This window comes from Fundulus heteroclitus, unplaced genomic scaffold (assembly GCF_011125445.2).
Source record: "Fundulus heteroclitus isolate FHET01 unplaced genomic scaffold, MU-UCD_Fhet_4.1 scaffold_44, whole genome shotgun sequence".
NCBI lineage: Eukaryota > Metazoa > Chordata > Actinopteri > Cyprinodontiformes > Fundulidae > Fundulus > Fundulus heteroclitus.
In genome coordinates this window covers 380115-398849 of record NW_023396857.1, presented here as the reverse complement: position 1 = coordinate 398849, position 18735 = coordinate 380115, and the positions used below count along the sequence as shown (strand labels likewise).

Sequence of the window (18735 nt, the reverse complement as noted above, 5' to 3'; positions counted from 1 at the left end):
GTCGGAAGCCATATTAACTGTAATACATAAGGAGGGGAAGGACCCTCATCAGTGTACCAGCTATCGCCCTATAAGTCTACTCGGTGTGGATTATAAAATCTTGACTTCCATAATAGCCACCAGGATTCAAAAAAATATTAAGAAATTAATACAACCAGATCAAACAGGATTCATACAAGGACGTCAAGGAACAAATAACATAAGGAGAGCCCTGAACCTGCAGACAATAGCACGAGAAGACACACAATCGTCAATGTTTCTCAGCTTGGACGCTGAGAAAGCATTCGATCGAGTTGACTGGGTGTTTCTGAGGCAGACACTAATAGAAATGGGCTTTGGGAAAGAATTTGTGGCCTGGATCAATCTATTATATAAAGCGCCCAGCTCCAAAGTTAGAGTTAATGGTCACTGCTCCAGCTTCTTCAGGATTGAGCGAGGTGTGAGACAGGGGGATTCGTTGTCTCCTATCTTATTTGCCCTAAGTATTGAACCTCTGGCAGAGGCAATACGCCAAAGCGTACATATCCAAGGGATAGCAGATGAAGGGGGGTCAGTTCATAAAATAGCTCTATTCGCAGACGATATTTTACTATTTGTAAAAAATCCACTTCTTTCCATCCCTGCACTTATGAAATGCCTGTGTGAATATGGGTCAGTGTCTGGTTACAAAATTAACGAGACTAAGTCAGAAGCCATGATGATTTCAGGCACCTGGCCTGAACAGCTAAATAACAGTGTCTCCTTTCGCTGGTCCAAACAAGGATTTAGATATCTGGGAATTATTATTACACCTAACCCCACTCAGCTGTTTGAGGCCAACTATAGCAAATTAATTAGACAAATAAAAACTGATGTGACTCGCTGGGAGGTCCTTCCCCTTTCTTTAATAGGTAGAGTTGAGACTGTAAAAATGAACCTGTTGCCTAGACTTTTGTTCTTGTTTCAGTCCCTTCCTGTAAAAGTACCTGCCTCTACTCTAAACACGTTAGATAAACTAATTTCAACATTTATCTGGCAAGGGAAGAGGCCGAGGGTTAGATTGAAATGCCTTCAATTACCTAAGGAAAGAGGAGGACTGAGTCTCCCGAACCTTAAAAATTATTGCCGGGCTGCCCAAATAAATGCAATTGTGGCGTGGCTCGAAAATGACCGGGAAACAATATGGACTCAAATAGAGCAAGATTCAGTTAAAGCTGTTCCTCTTTCTATACTGCCATTTATTGATACAAAGTCAATTCAAAAAATTAGAATAAAGAACGAATGGATAAAACACACGTTAAAAGTATGGACAACAGTTAAAAAATTGCTCGGGGGACCGGAGTCCATCTCAAGGGCCATGTTAATAGTAGGGAACATAGAATTTCCTCCTTCGGTGTGGGATAGGGGGTTTAAAAGATGGGCTGATAAAGGTCTCTGTACAATCAATCAACTCTTTATAGAAACAGAATTCAAATCATTCTCTCAACTTCAAGAACAATTCGACCTCCCATCAAATGATTTTTATAGATACCTTCAGATAAGACATTATATCACAAGTCATAAAGAAAGGCATTTGGTCAGAAAAAAACCAAATGAAATAGAAGAGTACTTTATCAGTGTAATAGAGAAGCATTTCCCAACAAAAAAACACATATCTAATATATACAAAAGGTTAGTAACTGACACATTACAAAACACGAACAATATCAAGGAAAAATGGGAATTAGAATTAAATGTTATAATTGAAGACTCTACATGGGTGGATATATGTACCGACTGTCATAGGGGAATTAGCAGCCAACTATGGAAAGAATTTGACTGGAAAGTGAAGATCAGATACTTTATTACTCCCTTTATCATCTCCTCATTTGTGAAAAAACCTAGTGTAGCACTATGTTGGCGAAATTGTGGAAATATTGGAGACACCACACACATTTTTTGGGATTGTCCTGTAATACAGGGATTTTGGGACAATATTAGAAAGGAAATACAGGGAATATTGAAAGTAAAGGTGATGCCTGAACCTGTGATGTTTTTGTTGGGAGCCATACCTAAAAGTAAATATAACACAGATCAGAGATATATACTGAGGGTTCTTTTATTGATAGCAAAGAAAATGATTACTGTGCACTGGAGAGATGTAAAACCACCAACTATAAATCAATGGGCCCAGAGATTGAAACATGTTTACATAATGGAGCAAATGACTGCAAGCCTGCAGCTAACTATGGACACTTTTATACGAAGGTGGACTTGTATTTCAGAATATCTGGGGGTCTGATGGAGAGGACGAGAGATTACTAAAAGGAGGGATCTGATGGAATTCCTCATTGGGAAAGGGTACTGCTTGGCCACAGATTACAGATTGTGGATATTGTCTGCTCTGCCTGCTGTCATAATTGTAAAGACATTTGGTATTTTGTGTTTGTTGTGATGTATAAACTTACTATTTGAGTTTCTGTCAGGAAATGTTATGTTATGTAAGATGTAAGATTTATAAAATGGTTAAATAAAAAGTTCTAAAAAAAAACTTGCTCGATAGCCACGCTAACGCTAGTTTTATCGGCTGAAACCGCCATGTTGTTTAGACTGAACTGACGCGCTTCTCGTTGCGTCACACCTCAACCCGCCTCAAAGCCAACGCTGATTGGACGTTCGTTTGGTGAACGGCTCCAAATTTTCTTTAACGGAGAGTAGCCAGACTGATCTGCGAGTGAAACCTTGAAAGCTCGCGAGATCAGGATGGTCTCACGAGGCTATGGATCTATAGGAATTAGGGTTTGATTTGGTAAATTTTTAGTTTGCATCACAATCTTCATCATCTTCTTCAAGGCATCCCTCATTGACATCGCTGTAAAAAAATGTTGGCCTTGTACTAGTAGCTGAAGCCTAGACATAAAGTCTGCTTCAACCTGCAGAAATGGCAAGACACCCACCGACAGCAGCGTGAGGTTTTCTAACCTCACTGCATCCCAAAGAGGGACAGCGTTCATTTAAGTGAATTTATCTGGATTTGTGCGTGCACAAGCACACACGTCATCAGCGTATAGATGCTAACATATAGGTGTCAATCCCACGAGAAAAGCTGGGGCGATGTTAACAACCAATGTTTATATGCATATCGTTGCAGTTTGTGGCTCTTTAGGGGGAAGGGGGAGGTATGTGGTGTAGTTTGGTCATGTGATAGCGATGCAGCACAGGATTGTGGGGGATTTAACTGAAGCAGAGAACCAATGTCAGTGGTGAGGTCGCCTTTTCATACTGTCAAAGGATAATTTTGTATATATATATATATATACACGCCCGCCGACAGGGGGGGACAAACGGGTCAGTTGTCCCGGGCCCAGGACAGAGGGGGCCCAAAACGGACCCTCTGATCATTAAAATGGTCAGTGTCAGTCAGTTAATCAGTTATACCGTAAATGAAATCAAGCTGTATGTTTTATAAAAAGCCGGTTAAATGCAGTGGAAACACAACAAATTTATCTAAGCACGTGAAAAACCATGAGCAAGAAAACGTCGAGAAACAGAAAAGGAGACGAAACTTCTGTTATTGCCTCGACAGACCCACAGACGTCTCTGACTGAGGCGTTTCAGTCCTCCAGAGAACATCCAGGTAGATCAGTGGTCATCTTCAGCAGCAGTTCATGTTAACTTTCAAAGTAGATATTATCTATCATATGTTACTGGAGCCCACAGAGAATATGTAATTAAGACCTTTTAAGAACCTTTTACGAAGTACATATATCCTATTAAAAAGTGTTATTTAGCTAATCCTTTATTTATCTCACGACAGGAAAATTTATAGGATTAAAGCAACAGGCAGGTGCACACAACACAGACATAATTACATAAGGATTGAAAGATATATGAGGTGGATTAGGAAAAAAAAAAACACATAAAATTATTATTATTATTATATAATTGTAATAATAGAAAGACTGTGTTGTCCCGGGCCCTAGCAAAGCTGTCAGCTGGCCTGTATATATATATATATATATATATATATATATATATATATATATATATATATATATAAATTATTGTTTTGGATATCAATATTGAACCAAGTTTTCATATCTTTGCATCCCTCACAAAAGGCAAATGTGGCTAGTGTGCAAAGAAACCGGCCAGATTCTGAACTTTAACCAGGAATTTTAATGGATTTGTTGCAATTTCTTGAAGATTTTCATCACTTGCTTCACTTTTACTATCCCAGCCAGAATCCCTGGTGGCATGGGGATTATCAGAATCAAACTCTGAGGCAGATACGTAAGGATGAACCTGCTGTGACTAGAAATCTCACTCAGTCTTGATAACGAGACAGAGGAACACTTGGTTCTGGTTCTAGATTTTAATTGCCACTGAGATGAGCTTTCACTGTTTCTTGATTCATCGCAAATTAAACCAGAAACTATAGAAGGAATTTAAGTTTCAGGGTCTGTGAAATGAATTTGTTTTGAACAAACATGTAAGTTTATTTAAAACAATTTAGAATTAGGAGAGTTTCTGGATTTTCTCCAGAACATTAATTTTTGTGGTTGGAAATAAATAATAGCAAAAGAAACTCAGTTTCTGGGTTATTGTGCAGGACAAACAACAAATAGTTGCTGCTTAGCAGCTCTGGGCTGGTACACATACATTCAGAGAAATCTATGCAACACATGCATGCGCAGCAATGTTGCATTAACTCAGGTTTGCACCATGCAAGGGGTCAATTATAAACGGCAACACAATTCAAAAACAGTTTTATGTTGATCTCCAACTTTGGACAAATAAAGATGCAGTGTGGCTCCTACCTGCTCTATCATTTATTTAATTCAGTCAGCAAAAACACTTCCACAGACTCTCCACTGAGTGCATCAATGAGAGAGAGGACCGGCTGCATTAAAGCCAGTCGTAAACAGAGGATTAACCAACTGGAGCCGAGTATGGAGGAATATTTCCAGTATCTGTGAATTATTGATAAAAGTGAAGAGAGCCGGTGGATAAAACTGTTGGGTAGGTTTGACGTAAAAAGCTGCTACTGTGGAGTGGAAACGGCTTTTTATTCAGGCTGCTGCAGGCTGCAAACTTCATGGGTGGGAAGGATATGGAGGCAGATGATTGAATTGGAGATTTAGATGTTAAGAAGGAACTAAAAACTTAGTCTTAGGCAACTTTATTTGTAATTTTGTATGCACAGAGTGCGTACAGAATGAAATTCCGTTGCATACAGCTTGTAAATTGCAGTAAGATTAAATTACAGTTTAGCTATAGTTGGTAATCCTGTTCAGAAACAGTTTTTGTTATACTGGGTGAAATGGTCCCTCCACCCTGAAAGTAGTCAATACGTTATTTATTCAGAAAATGAAGGTTAAAAATTATTCTCTGTGGGAGCTGCCGGCCTGTAAAAACTCTGACCAATCTCTGCTGTTTGGTCCGACTGACAGGAATTGGTCAGAGTTTTGTTCCTGCTCTCACCCCCCCCCCCCCCCCCCCCCCCCAGGTTCTGGGTTTTATCTACTGGTTCTCCCACATACCATCATTCTGACGCGCTCATATAAAGCCGGTGTGTGTGCTCGTTCCTGGTTAGTTTCTGCTTGTTGTCTGCACTGAGCTATATTATACACTGGAGTGCTGATTTTGCCGAAAAACTGAAGTCACTGGCCGCCATCTTGCTCCTCCCTACTCTCACAGAATCCCACAGGATTTGGTTGCAACAACAAGCAGTTTTCTGGCTGTATGAAAACGTTTCACAGGTAATTCTACAGTCAGTGGATGTACTAACAATATCAACTACTAGGAAATTAGGTGCTGAAATATTTAACATGTTATTTATATTAAATATATATATATAAATGTATATATAAGTATGTGTATGTGTATATATGTATATATACTGTATGTAAACATATATGTAAATATATGTTTTTGTCTATTGTTATTTATATATTTATAAATGTTATATATATGTATTTAAATAAATAAAAAGCAAAATATTTTAGCACATGACTTTCTCAGTACTTGATAGTTTTAGAACCTAACATAAAAGTATATGGCATTTGACATTTTAAAAGACACAAGGTGAAGGTAAACCTCTGAGGGACACCAGGTCCCAGCGGTGAAGATGAGCGACGTTAAAATCTACAACGGACCCCGGCTGGTCTGAGGGCATGCTGGGTAACTGTTATCTCCTCTGCATGGACATCTTTAATCAGTTCTCCACGGTTCTCTGCAGAGCGAGCTGTCGCCATTCGCTGATGCGTCAGGTTGGACATCTTTTTTTTTAGATGTTTATCAAATGTTTAGCGTTGAAAGGGCTGGACTTTGATCCTCATCTGGAACACTTTGCTGAGGCATAACTTGGAGGCCACGGAAAAACTTTCTTCCTCTATATCTTCTCCTCCTCCTTTCTTCTTCCCAGTTTTCTTGCTCTTCTTCTTCCAGCTCTAAGCTGAGTTTCTGTCTCTGACTGAGCTGGGATAACATCAGCTCCTTTGATATCGGAACATTTTGTAGGACAATAAAGGTATTTCTTATCTAGACGCACGTTGTATCTGACAGACACCTGATTCTGGTGCATCCTGACTCACGGTTTAGTCTACTGACTCTGAAATATATTTCCTCAGCCTGAATCTGACATCTGGATCTCTCTCCTAAACAGCAGTTTATCTTGCCGCCCCCGTCTCTCAGCGTTTACCCAGCTGCTCTGGAGGAGCAACCCGCGGTCAGACATTAGTTATGACGGGACCTTCTGTTTCGCTGCATTAATTATTAATTATGTGGCGCTCCTGAGAGAGAAGCAGCTCTAATGTCTTCTACAGATGAGACTGCTGGTTACAAATTACCGTAGTAATCAGCAAAGCCACTTGAAATGGGCAGGTTTTAAATAAAAGTCAGGCGAGTGGGAAGTTTTGAACTCCATTTGCATGTTCCCATCAAAAGTTAACTTGTGGTTAGAGTCGGCGGCGCCGGCCAACAGAACCTCAAGAACCGGCCTCTGCTTACTTCCTCAGTAGAAACACCTCCTCTCCTCTTTCCTCTGCTCTCCTGCTTCCTTCAGCCAGACGTCTCCACCAGCCGTCGCCCACTGCTGATAAACGCTGTGATGGAAGGTTTCATCACTGCACCAGGAACCGGTTCAATTTAAATATCTGTGTCTAACCCTCGCTGCTTTAGCTGGGTATGAGGGGAACATAGCAGCTAGCGGCTGATCCAGTGTTCTCCATTAACTGATGACTGGCTCTCTCTGTCAGTTTAAACTGCGTGGTGTTGTTCATCCGTTTTCTTCATGTATTCATTTTGAAATCAGAGTCATTCCTGTGTTCCTGCAGCCCAGCTCAGACGTTTCAGCTGCTCTAGCGTTCAGAAAGTTAAACCCATAGACGTCATATACGTAGACGCATCGTTGGGCGCAGGTTCGCACGTCAACGTCACCGCCATATTGTATGTGGCAGAAAAAAAGTTGAGTTCTGTTGTAGTGAACGTGAATCAGAAAAGATGCCTCATTCCTGTGCTGCATGGAAATGTATTCTGGCTAATTTTACTACTTGTATCTGCCTTCTATAAACTAAGGCTGCACCATGTTGCAAAACTGGACACACTAAAGCTGCAGAGTGGCAACACTAGGAAAAATCTGTGCAAGACCATTCCTTTTCAAGGTTTTAGCTTGCATACAGTACAGACTACTGTATTTAGACATAGATGTGCATATAAAGATTTTCAAGTGTTATAAATAAGACAAATAAATAGCTGTGGGACTATATATATATATATATATATATATATATATACATACATATATAGATAGATAGATAGATAGATAGATAGATAGATAGATAGATAGATAGATAGATAGATAGATAGATAGATAGATAGATAGATATGTATATGTGTATGTATATATGTATATGTATATATTTGTGTGTGTATGTGTTATGAATATAAGGATCAATTTGTTAAATCTAAACATTGTGGTCTTCATTATTTCATAAAACCGTGTCACATGTGAAACTTTAGGAACAGACTTTTTGGGTGAGTATTAAAGAGGTAAAATTAATAATATGAGGGAAAAAAGATCGAGGACAATAACGTAAAAAAAATAAAATAAAAAAATTGGTAATGTTATGAGAAAAACGTCATATTATGAGAATTAAGAGGGAACATTTCCAGAATAGTCATAGTTTGCAGAATTATTTCACTCCTGGAGTAATAGGGTCAGGTTAGATTATTTTAAATATTTTTATTCTTTACGAGAATAAATTCAGGAGAATGAAGCTAAAGGGATACGAAAATAAACTTGTAATATTACAAAAATAAAAATATTACGAATACAAAGTATATTCAGAGATTAAAGTCTCTCTGATACAGTAGCGGCAGGTTAGATTATTTTAAATATTTTTATTCTTTACGAGAATAAATTCAGGAGAATGAAGCTAAAGGGATACGAAAATAAACTTGTAATATTACAAAAATAAAAATATTACGAATACAAAGTATATTCAGAGATTAAAGTCTCTCTGATACTGTTTAAGTGACTGAGTAACTGCAGATTTGACACATTCAACATGGCGGATGCTCTGACGCATCGCAGCATAGGCAGAACCGCCCAACGACGCGTCTATATTATAATGTCTATGGTTAAACCCAGCACCAGAGGTCCTCTCACCGAGGAACCGCCCCTGAGGAGATCTGGAATATGCAACTCAGCGTTCCTGAGTGATTCCCGCCTGCAGCAACGACCTGTCGGAGCCCCTGCTGTCTGTCAGACTGATTTATTGAATTCATAAAGCAGGAAGTAAACAGCCCACGCTTTAACGTGTCCTCTGTGAATCAATTATACCCAGTCTCCACTGGTTTCCACTGGTTTAAACGCGCTACGTTATCAGGGAGCTACGTTTTTAATATCGATCCAGTAAGAAAATGCTGCTTTTTCAGTAACGAAGCCCCGATGACGCTCAGCAGTCATTACATAACTCCATACCGCAGTCCTCGCTGTATACCAGCAGCCCGTGCCTTTCATTGAGTTACTAAGAGCTGCGGCTGAATGGCTGACGAGGTCTGAGCGGTTGTGGGATCGGTGTGTACACTAAATAGGGCATGAAAGGAAAATGAGTGGGAGGATGCAGCAGAGGTAGAAAGCTGCTCTTTAGAGGGAAACGTGCCCTGAGATGACTTATGTTACAGTTAGGCCATATAAAAGCCAAATGGAAGCACAATTCTCCTCTCTGAAGGTGTTTTATCCTTTGAATTCTGATGTAAAGGCAGATTTAGCTGCTGCTGAACCACTCTTTACTCAGAGAATTACTCTTTCTTTATATCTGTGCACATCGGTGGGAAGAACTGAAGATTCAGATTTGCCAGGTTCTCACCTTGTCTTACGCTTCACTGTGCACTTCTTCACAAGCTGTTTAGCTCACGTGACAGTTTGAAATACATGCAAATGTCTGGAAAACAGAACACCAGGCAAAGCACACTGCACGCTCCCAGGAGGAAAGTGAATATTCGCGGTAAAAAAAAAAAAAAAATACGAGAAATGCTCAGCGTCCACAGAGCTGCCTCTGCTGACAGCTGCAGAGATGAATATTGATGCAATCCTGCTTAAGATGGTCTGAGAGCAGAAGGCCTGCAGCAGCCGGGTCACAGCGGAGTTTAGACCTGAGACACAGAGCTGCTTCAGCAAGAAAAATCTGAGGATTTTTGAAATTATTGTTTAAATATTCAAAAACTGAGCTGCATCCAAAACGGAATCTCCTCCTCTGCAACTAGAAACCCGGCTATCATGATCGATGACCAGCTGACCTCTGACGTTGCCGCCTTGATTGTGGCAGTTTGAAATGAATTTACTTTATTTATGTATAATTAGGGCTGGACGATAATTCAATAACAATATATGTCGATCGATAAACGTATATCGATGATAGAAAAAAGAATCAATAAAAAGTTCAATAGAATAACAGTTTCCCTTTCTTATGCAATCTAGCCGTGTAGGTTAATATTACAGTCATTACATCCTCCCAGCCAATCACAACGCAGACCCAGGAACTAAGCTCCGCCCCCTTCAGAGAGCACACGTTCTTTTTTCTTTTTAAAAAACTTGTAGTTTTGATAAAAAGTTGGTTGAATAAAAGGTTGAGTTTAAATTCGGTGTTTGTGTGTCACTGAAGAACAGCACGAAATGACCAGGGCTGCACTTAAAATAAATATTTTGAATTTGTTGGTAATTATCGATATCAATCAATATGATTTCTATTTTATCCATATGTTTTTTTTCTATATCATCCAGGCTTTGTATAAAGCACTTTAAAACAACCACAGCTGCAAAAACAAAAGGTCTCAGGCTGTGCCAAAAGCCAAGGGATAAAAATTTGTTTTTTTAGAAGAGTTTTCAAAGTGGATAACAGCAAATTACACACGAGATAGACTGAGGACGAAGACAGACAGGAACAATTACGTATTAATATGCTCAAAAGAGTAGTTGGAGCATTTTTCGCTCTAAAGTGTGAGATGTATCACACATACTGATTTCTAAATGATTCACTATTCCGTAATGTGGGAGCAGCAATGCTAAAAGCTTTGTCCCCTCGTAGCTTCTGTTTAGATGGCTCTGATCAGCCGACCTGAAGCATCTAATAGGAGAATCCGTGTGAAACAGCTCAGAATGTCATGATCTTGGCACCAGTGCTGGTCTTATTCACCATCTGACACACCTGTGCAGCTCCGCCCCATTCTCATTAGCCTTCACCAGATCCACCTGCACCTCTGACTATATAACCATCTCTCAGACCAGTCACTAGTGCCAGATTATTACGAGCCACCGGTGCCCCACTCCTGCTCCCTGTGCTGCGCAGTAATCAAGATCTGAGCAGGTACACCTGCGGCGGTTCCAATTAAGCAGAGTTGCTGCACCTGTGAGGAGCACCATATATTCCAGCCTCTCCCAGCATGTAGCTGCCAGATTCTTGAAAGGCTTGGTGTGAGACCATCCAGCGTTCCCTGATTGCCTTCCTGATATCGACCTGTCTCGTTCCTGTGATTTCTCCTGCCTGTCTTTCTCCTGTTGGCTTCGGTGTTCTGGACATCGACCTCCTGCCTCTCGTTGCTGATTATCTCGCCTGGATCCCAGACTCGACCTTCTGGAAACCTCTGCCTGGGACTGACTCACTGTGACCCCAGAACTGACTACGTTTTCAGCCTTTACCCTGCAAACTAATGTGATTCGGATCAGTCAGTGATCCGAATCACCCAGACGGAGCCGTTGGGATCGGTCGTCAGAGCCAGCGCTACCTCCTGGCATCTGAGAAGGCTAGTGGCTTTTATTCAGCACACTATCACTTCCACTGAGTTGTTCCCAGCCATCAGCCCTGATCCGGTGTGTGCTCCTGTCAGTTTATTATTAATAAACCATTTAAAACGGTCATTCTCAGTGTCGGCTGAATTATCAGGTCTCCAGATTCTGTTTGTGCATTACAAGGAGAGACACTTTTTAATTTGAGCTATAGATTATTGCTTTTGTAATCGCAGTTGTTTTAATGAGACCCATTTATACAACCTGTCAAGGTTTTCCTATTTATTAGCAGTTAGAAATACCTCTCTTTGAAAATGCTGCTATTTTATTAAGTATAAGTTACATTTTTCTGCTTCTTGTTTGGTTACTGAGAGCCCGATGATCTGCTGCATCTCCATATGGAGCTACGTTCTATTAAAACGCCGTCTTGAGAGAGAACTTAATTAAACGTAATGGTTCTCATTCAGTGGAAAGGCATCATTCTCTTGCATGAACGTTAAAATGGTTGACTCAGAATGAACTGTGGTTTAGGGGTGAGCTGTAGCTTTTTAAATAAGCATTCATTGCTCGTGTGCCTTCAACATTTCAGATCCTCCGTTAAACCTCTCTGCAGTCTTTGTCCTCTGCTAATGTCCAGAGACCATCTCAGCGTAGATTGTCTTTAAAGCCGCTCAACCTGAGCTTTGCGTCTGATTATTCTGGTAACTCTCAGTGAAAATCTGACATCTTCAGCTCCTCCTTCTGTCTCTTTGTCTGCGCCCGTGTTCTTAAATCACGAATCATTTGTCAGCAGCTCTAACTGTTCCTTTCTGTCTCACAGCTATCTTTATCGTGTAAACATTTAGCAAAGATTCTCACTGTCACATTTCTGTTATTTAGCTTTCTTAAACGTGTATTTTTTTCACAGGAAATGCTAAATATAAATGTTAAATCTATTTCTACATCATATCTACGCATAAATGTTATGTTTATATCTAAATCTGCACTCTATATCTTCATATCTTTTAACTAAACCAATGTCCATTTTTACATAGGGGGGAAAACTGAGGTTGATGACAGAAGAAACTGCCTTAGATTTAGTATGAGGTGAAATCACATCCACAGCTCTGGATGTAAAGCTGCAGCACTGGAGGAAAATTAACGTGAAGTGTGAGGCAAATTTCCCAACCCTGAACGACTATAACTGGATTTTATTTTATGTCCTTGAAAATGATTAGTAGAGCTTGAGACCCTGCTGAGGAGGCGCGGGTGTTCAGCTTGTGGCCTGCAGCTCTTTATCCAACAGCTCACTGCTGCTGACTAAATAACATCCTCCAGTTCAAAGAGGAAAAGAAGATCAGGTTATGCCAGCAGATGTTAGCCTATTTGGCTTACCTGGATATCAACGCTTAGCCCAGAAGGTGAACAATGAACCTGTAGTGCACATGAAAGGGTTAGGTTCCAGCTTCAGTACACACGCAGTCGGGTCTTTATAAAAATTAATCTCTTCCAGAGAGGGTTTAAAAAATAATATTGTTTGCACGTGTGACGTCAGCACCACATTATTTGTCACGCACTGTGATGCACTTGACCCTAAAAGTCACTTTTGTCATGTCAACACTCAGGCTCAAAAGTTTAGTTTAGAGAAATGTTCACTTTGGCCAAAGTTTTCAGATATAATCATTTTTAGTCAGAGTTTCGGTGTGGATGAAAGGCCAAAACGCAAAAAAGTTACTCGTTTTCCCAGATATCCGTGTGGACTGGGCCTTAATATGAGGTAAGATCACTCTCAAAACAAACTTGTGCATAAAAGCACAATTGTGTGCATATTAGTCCGAAGTTGTGCATAACAAACATTTGTAAACTCATAATAATTGAAATCTCATTCAAAACGTACAACATACAGTTTAAATAGTTACAACTTCAATAACTAATAAATACAAATTTCAAGTTTAAATTTGTGCTTTATTCTTCATGAACACAAACAGCAGCGGCTGCTTTCTTTGAGAATAGGAATTCACAACAGTGGTCTGACGTCACGGTTTCCAAGGCTGGTTTATGGAGCACAGACCTTAAACGGATATTTTTCTGCATCCATCTGCAGGAATTCAATTCAAAACGCCGTAATACCGATGTCTACCACCAGGTGGCGGGAATGCTAACATCAAGATCTGCAGCCTGGCTAAGGCAGCGCTAGGCTAACAAGATCTGCTGCTCCTGCTTCATCTTTCCCATCAGTCAGTGATTAGCATCTTTATTTTGTCGGACAAAGTGAGAACCGATCTGTGAAGAAACTGTTCTGCTGTTTTTAGAAAGCTCATTTTAGCGCAGGGTGACTTCAGTCACTTTAAGACAAAATAAACATGAGGGTGTCCCATTTTTTCCCCCCTCAATACAAATTGCATTTTGACAAACATTTTACAAAAAATGTAAACGGTATTTTCTTCAGTTTGTACTTTATATTGCTCAAAGTTCTTTTTTTGTATAAATTTGCATTATAATCACACAGTCATAGGGAAAGCTACTTTTATTTTACATGACTGTTACGTTTTGTAGCAGCGATCATTAGATCTAGCTTCTAAGATGCTTTACAACAGGACAGTTCATTAAAGTAGCCCAGATCCTCACAACACCGGATCGGGCTGGGGTCTAGGGTTGGCTAAGTAGAGACGCAAGTTTCTCGTCTCTGATTTCAATATAATTTGGATCAGCCTGAGGGGAAAGAACTCAAAGTTTTCTAAAAGTAATCCAACTGGACTGATTAGCTGCTCGGCCAGCCGAAGCAGAAATAAAGGCTCATAATCCTGTCAGAAAACATGACCGACGGGTCTCATCAGCAGAACTGCAGACACTGTTTCCATTTCAGCTAAAACCCCACGTCTGTTTACAAAGCAGAGCAACACGAGCCATCTCGCTATTGATCGATTCTCCGGCTGAATTTCTGCCTCTAAATGGATTCTGTCAACATGCTGTTGGTTCTGCCGGACTTACTTGCAGCCTGTAAGGCAAAATAATTGGTTTACACAACTCCACCCATGTCTATTATACAAAATCTCAGCTTTTTACAAAAAACTAATCAACTGTCTTTGGCTTTTAGCCCTTTTGCAGTTACAAAACAGATGCCTGAGTAAATAAAAAAACGGCAGTTCACATAGAACCCTGCAATTAAACAAAAACAGTTAATGTTGATATGCAATGGTTTAGCAAAAATAACTCATCTTCTGCCTTAAAAGCTCTAAAATGTGAACCCAAAATAAAGCATATTTAAATGACTGTGACCTGATAGCCAAGGCTCCTTTAAAGGGGAGGGTGGCGATGAATTTAGAAAACCCATTTTCATTTTAAAGCCAGTCATGACATTACTAAGTTCTGATTATGCTTGCAGTCTCTCAGTCATCAGAGTCAGAGTCATGGTAACTACCACAGGCCTAAAGAGGCTTAGTCACATACTAGGACTATAAAACCCACACAAAAACCAATATATTCACTGCAAAAACAGATCTAAAAATAAGTAAAATGTTCTTAAAGATAGAGTATTTATCCTTTATTTGTGTAGGTAAATAAGATTACCTGCCAATGGAATGAGTATTTTGACCCCTAAAATAAGATAATTAGACATCCTGCACTTGAAATAAAATGATGGAGATGGATTGTTCCTATTTTAAGTGCAAAAATCTCATTCCATTGGCAAATAGTGTTATTTACCTGCTCAAATCAAGAACAAATACACTAACTTTAAGAACATTTTACTTATTTCTAGTTCTGTTTTTGCAGTGTTCATCTTCCAATGAAACTATACACACCAATAGCTCCTCCTGATAGTGTTTACTTATCCTTTTTGAGACTAAAATGAATTTTGCACCGGGTGAGATCAGCGAATATTAATATTATTGTGCCATCTGGAGTAATGAACTATCAGAAAGCAAGATGGCGACACCTAACACAGCTACTGTTATCCATATGGAGGAAGTGTTTGTGCCCAAGCTCTAACTTCCTGCTTAATGTCCTGACATGTTGCGTCACCATTTCCACATAATGTTCCCTCCCCCTGATGCCCTCTACAGTGCACTCATCACTTTTATCATGTTCCTGCTTTAACGTTTTCTTTTAACACTCCTGGATAAAACACTGTAAACTCAGAAAAACGGGATGTGCGATCGCCAGAAGGTTCTGCTGCTCACTTTTTAAGATTCCTCTCCACATGAAGGGTCGTTTTCTCTTGTTTGAGGCTTAGGTTTTGCCCAAGGACCACAGCCATCTGGTCATGTCTGAACTTATTAAATTAAAGAACTGACGGAGAGTCAACAGCGGTCAGTATTACCAGTGCTTGGGAAAAACAAACAAACATAGAAAGCAGACAGGAAGAGGCTTTAAGTGCACTTAGAAGATAAAGATGCTTTTTGGAGATATGATTTCAAGCTCTGACCTGGATGAGAGCGTTACAAAAGGTGGTTCCCAGATGCCCGATAAAGATGCAAGAGAAAAGACGATGGATGTTTTAAGAAAGGAGACCCAAACCCACGCAGACAGCATCCATAAAAACATCTGTCAGGGTCACATCTGGCAGGTCTGAGTCCCTCTATCATTTACACAACACAGTTTCTTCAACACAACCTGTTATAATGACGTCAGTTTGGCTTATGGTGACGGCTAATTGTTGCTTCATGGTCCTATTCACCATCCAGCCGCACATAAACCTGATCAGTAAATGTCGAAGAGTCCAAACATACTTTAAATATGTCAGATATGAGAGCAGATGACGAGTAATGGACGCGTTAGAGGGTTAAAAACCTGCAGCTAACTGGATTTTCATGGTAGAGCAGGATGGTTAATGTGGTCCATGGAGACAGAGTTTGGAACGGCCTCTATAAAAACATCTATAAACATTTTTATAGAGTTAGGCAGATCTGAATTAACAACACAGAAATAACTAAAATCTGCACATGTTCTGCAGTCATTCATGAAAGTCGGTCGCCGACCCCACCGACCAACAAAGAGCTCCTAATTCATCCTAACACGGCTGAACTCCTGCTGACTGCGTCTAATGAGCCGTTTCCATCACACTTACCCAGAATGCATCGCTTTAGACCCCAGCCGTGCCCACTGGTCATTGTTTTTCTGACAAATTATCTCATCATTTACATTTCTCTAATTTCCCCAGTTTCAAGACAATATTTCTTGAAGATTTATTTTAGAGCAAAACAAAACGGGAGTGAAAAACGGCTCAGAGAGGCTTTAGTTTTCAGGGCCGGTTCAGATTACTAACCTCTGCAGTTCAGAGGGTTGAATGAAGATTTGCAGCGACTGCAAGTTTAATTCCTCTCAGTGCAAACCGAACTTCAGGAGAGCCTCAGTTCAGACATGCATTCAAGTTTTATTTTTTCTGCAACATGAAATATGGCAGCGCTGTCTGTCGATTGGGCTGTTTTTTAACGTCGAACCACGTCAACACATCAACGTTCTGTGATTTACTGAGTCACCATAATAAGTTATTATTCTGGAAATTTTAATTATTATTGTTATTTTATTTACTTTTAGTTTTTCTTATAGTTTTTGTTACTATTATTAATATCACAACAATATTAGTAATAATAATAATAATAATAATAACAATCGCTTTTCTTATTATTATTTCTGTATCCAATGGGCAAAACCAATATCATAAACAAAGTAATTGAAGATGTGATGCAATAAAAGGGTTTTAAGAAAATTATGCACGATCAAAATAAATTATAACTGAGATTTTATACAGTCAATTAGATTTTTTCAATTCAATTTTATTTATATAGCGCCAATTCATGAAACATATCATCTTAAGACACTTTACAAAGTCAAATTCAACCAGATTATATCTGTTTACATTTGTTTATTCTTATTTGTTTCCATATTTAATCAAAAACATTCAGCTGTAACACAAGAAGTTCTCAGTAGATTAAGTAGCTGGTTATGAAAATGTTAATTAACAGTAACAAAATGGAAGTAGGCAGGGATGAAATGGGCCAAAGGTGAACGAACCCTGAGCCATCATAAATTTTAATAAATGTAAATTTCTATTTAATACATTTTACTCTATTGATTTCTATTTTAAGTATTTTTATGTTTTTTACATTCTGTTATTTAATTTAATGACTTTTGTAATGATCAGTATGTGATAAGTTACTTTAAAAAAGTTACTAAAAGGGGTGAATTAACTTAGTTACGGCACTTTCAAAGTAACTAGTTACTAGACAAAGGAAGCATGCAGTTACTATTTATGATCTAAAGTGTCAAAGAATTTGAATGACACGTTTAAACTTTTTAACTTTGACAAACCGCAGGTTGCTGACGTTCTTTTTCCTGTTTGCTACGATTGCAGATGTGGAGATTGACCCCGCCGGATCAGAAAATGTTTCCGTAATTTGATCTGTCGATGATGACGTCCGGAGAAGTCAACGGAGAACGTGGAACCGTTCTCATTAATTAAAATAAGAACGTAGTTGATCCGTCGGTCGCATGTGAACGGAACAGAAAAAGTCTGGCCGTAACGCCTTCATTCCTCCACATTCCTCCGGCAGCAGAACAAACTCTCTAGAAGCTCAGAGTTTGCTTTTAAGAAAAGTTGCATATTTTTTGGTTTAAATGCATTTTTTTATTGTATTTATTTATTTATTTGAAAAATTGCTTTAATTGATTGAGTTATAATAAGTGCAGCGTTATATTAAATGGTCCCGAAAGGGAAAAAAAAGTAATTAGATTACTCCGTTACTGAAGAAATAAAACAGGTACTTAATGACGCCAACGCTGTTACCTTTGGATAAACGCTGAAACTATGATCATTTTATACGTTTTTCCTGTAATCTGTGTTGATTTTAAAATATTTGACACAAAAAAATAAAATAAAACTTGACAGCTTAATCTGTAAACCACCGGGTGTAACTGCGGAGGATCTTAAGCTAAAATGGAACTAAAGTGAAAGTTCAACTGAAGAAACTCTGCTTACTTCCATCCAATTGGAGGCCGGTCCGCTTCTGTCACATCCAATCTGCTCCGGGCCACACCTCCACGAAGTCCAATCAGCATCCAGCGTTCTACTTAAAAGCTGCTCCATATCATCCCTCAGCCTGCTTCTCAGCAATTGCGAGAAGACTGATCATGTCGGACTTCGATTCGGATGACCCTCAACCCACCTCCATCCCCTCCTCCACCATAGTAGCAAGCTCTACCAGGCTTAGTCAATGCACCTTCATCCTCGTTCCTAACAGACTGCTGTTCCTCCTGGACTCTCCGGAGTTTTTCCGCAACTCCCTCGGTCCGGCAGAGACCGCCATGTTGAGCCCGGTTCTGCCAGAGGTTTCTTCCCAAAGGGGAGTTTTTCCTCTCCACAGTCGCTTCACGCTTGCTCAGCATGGACAGCTCCCAATCTAAGTTATCCTAGCGGGACCAGCTAAAGCTATCGCCTCTCAACCAACTCTTGGACTACCTACTTTATCTATCTCCACTCCACCACCAGTTTCAGACCCGGGGGAAAT

The 18735-nt window shown here is 39.6% G+C and overlaps 1 protein-coding gene across 1 annotated transcript in view; it reads right to left on the bottom strand.

Annotated features, from left to right (window-relative positions):
- Positions 1-18735, bottom strand: part of slc8a2b (solute carrier family 8 member 2b) — a 208993-nt gene that overhangs the window by 67147 nt on the left and 123111 nt on the right. The window lies entirely within an intron of this gene.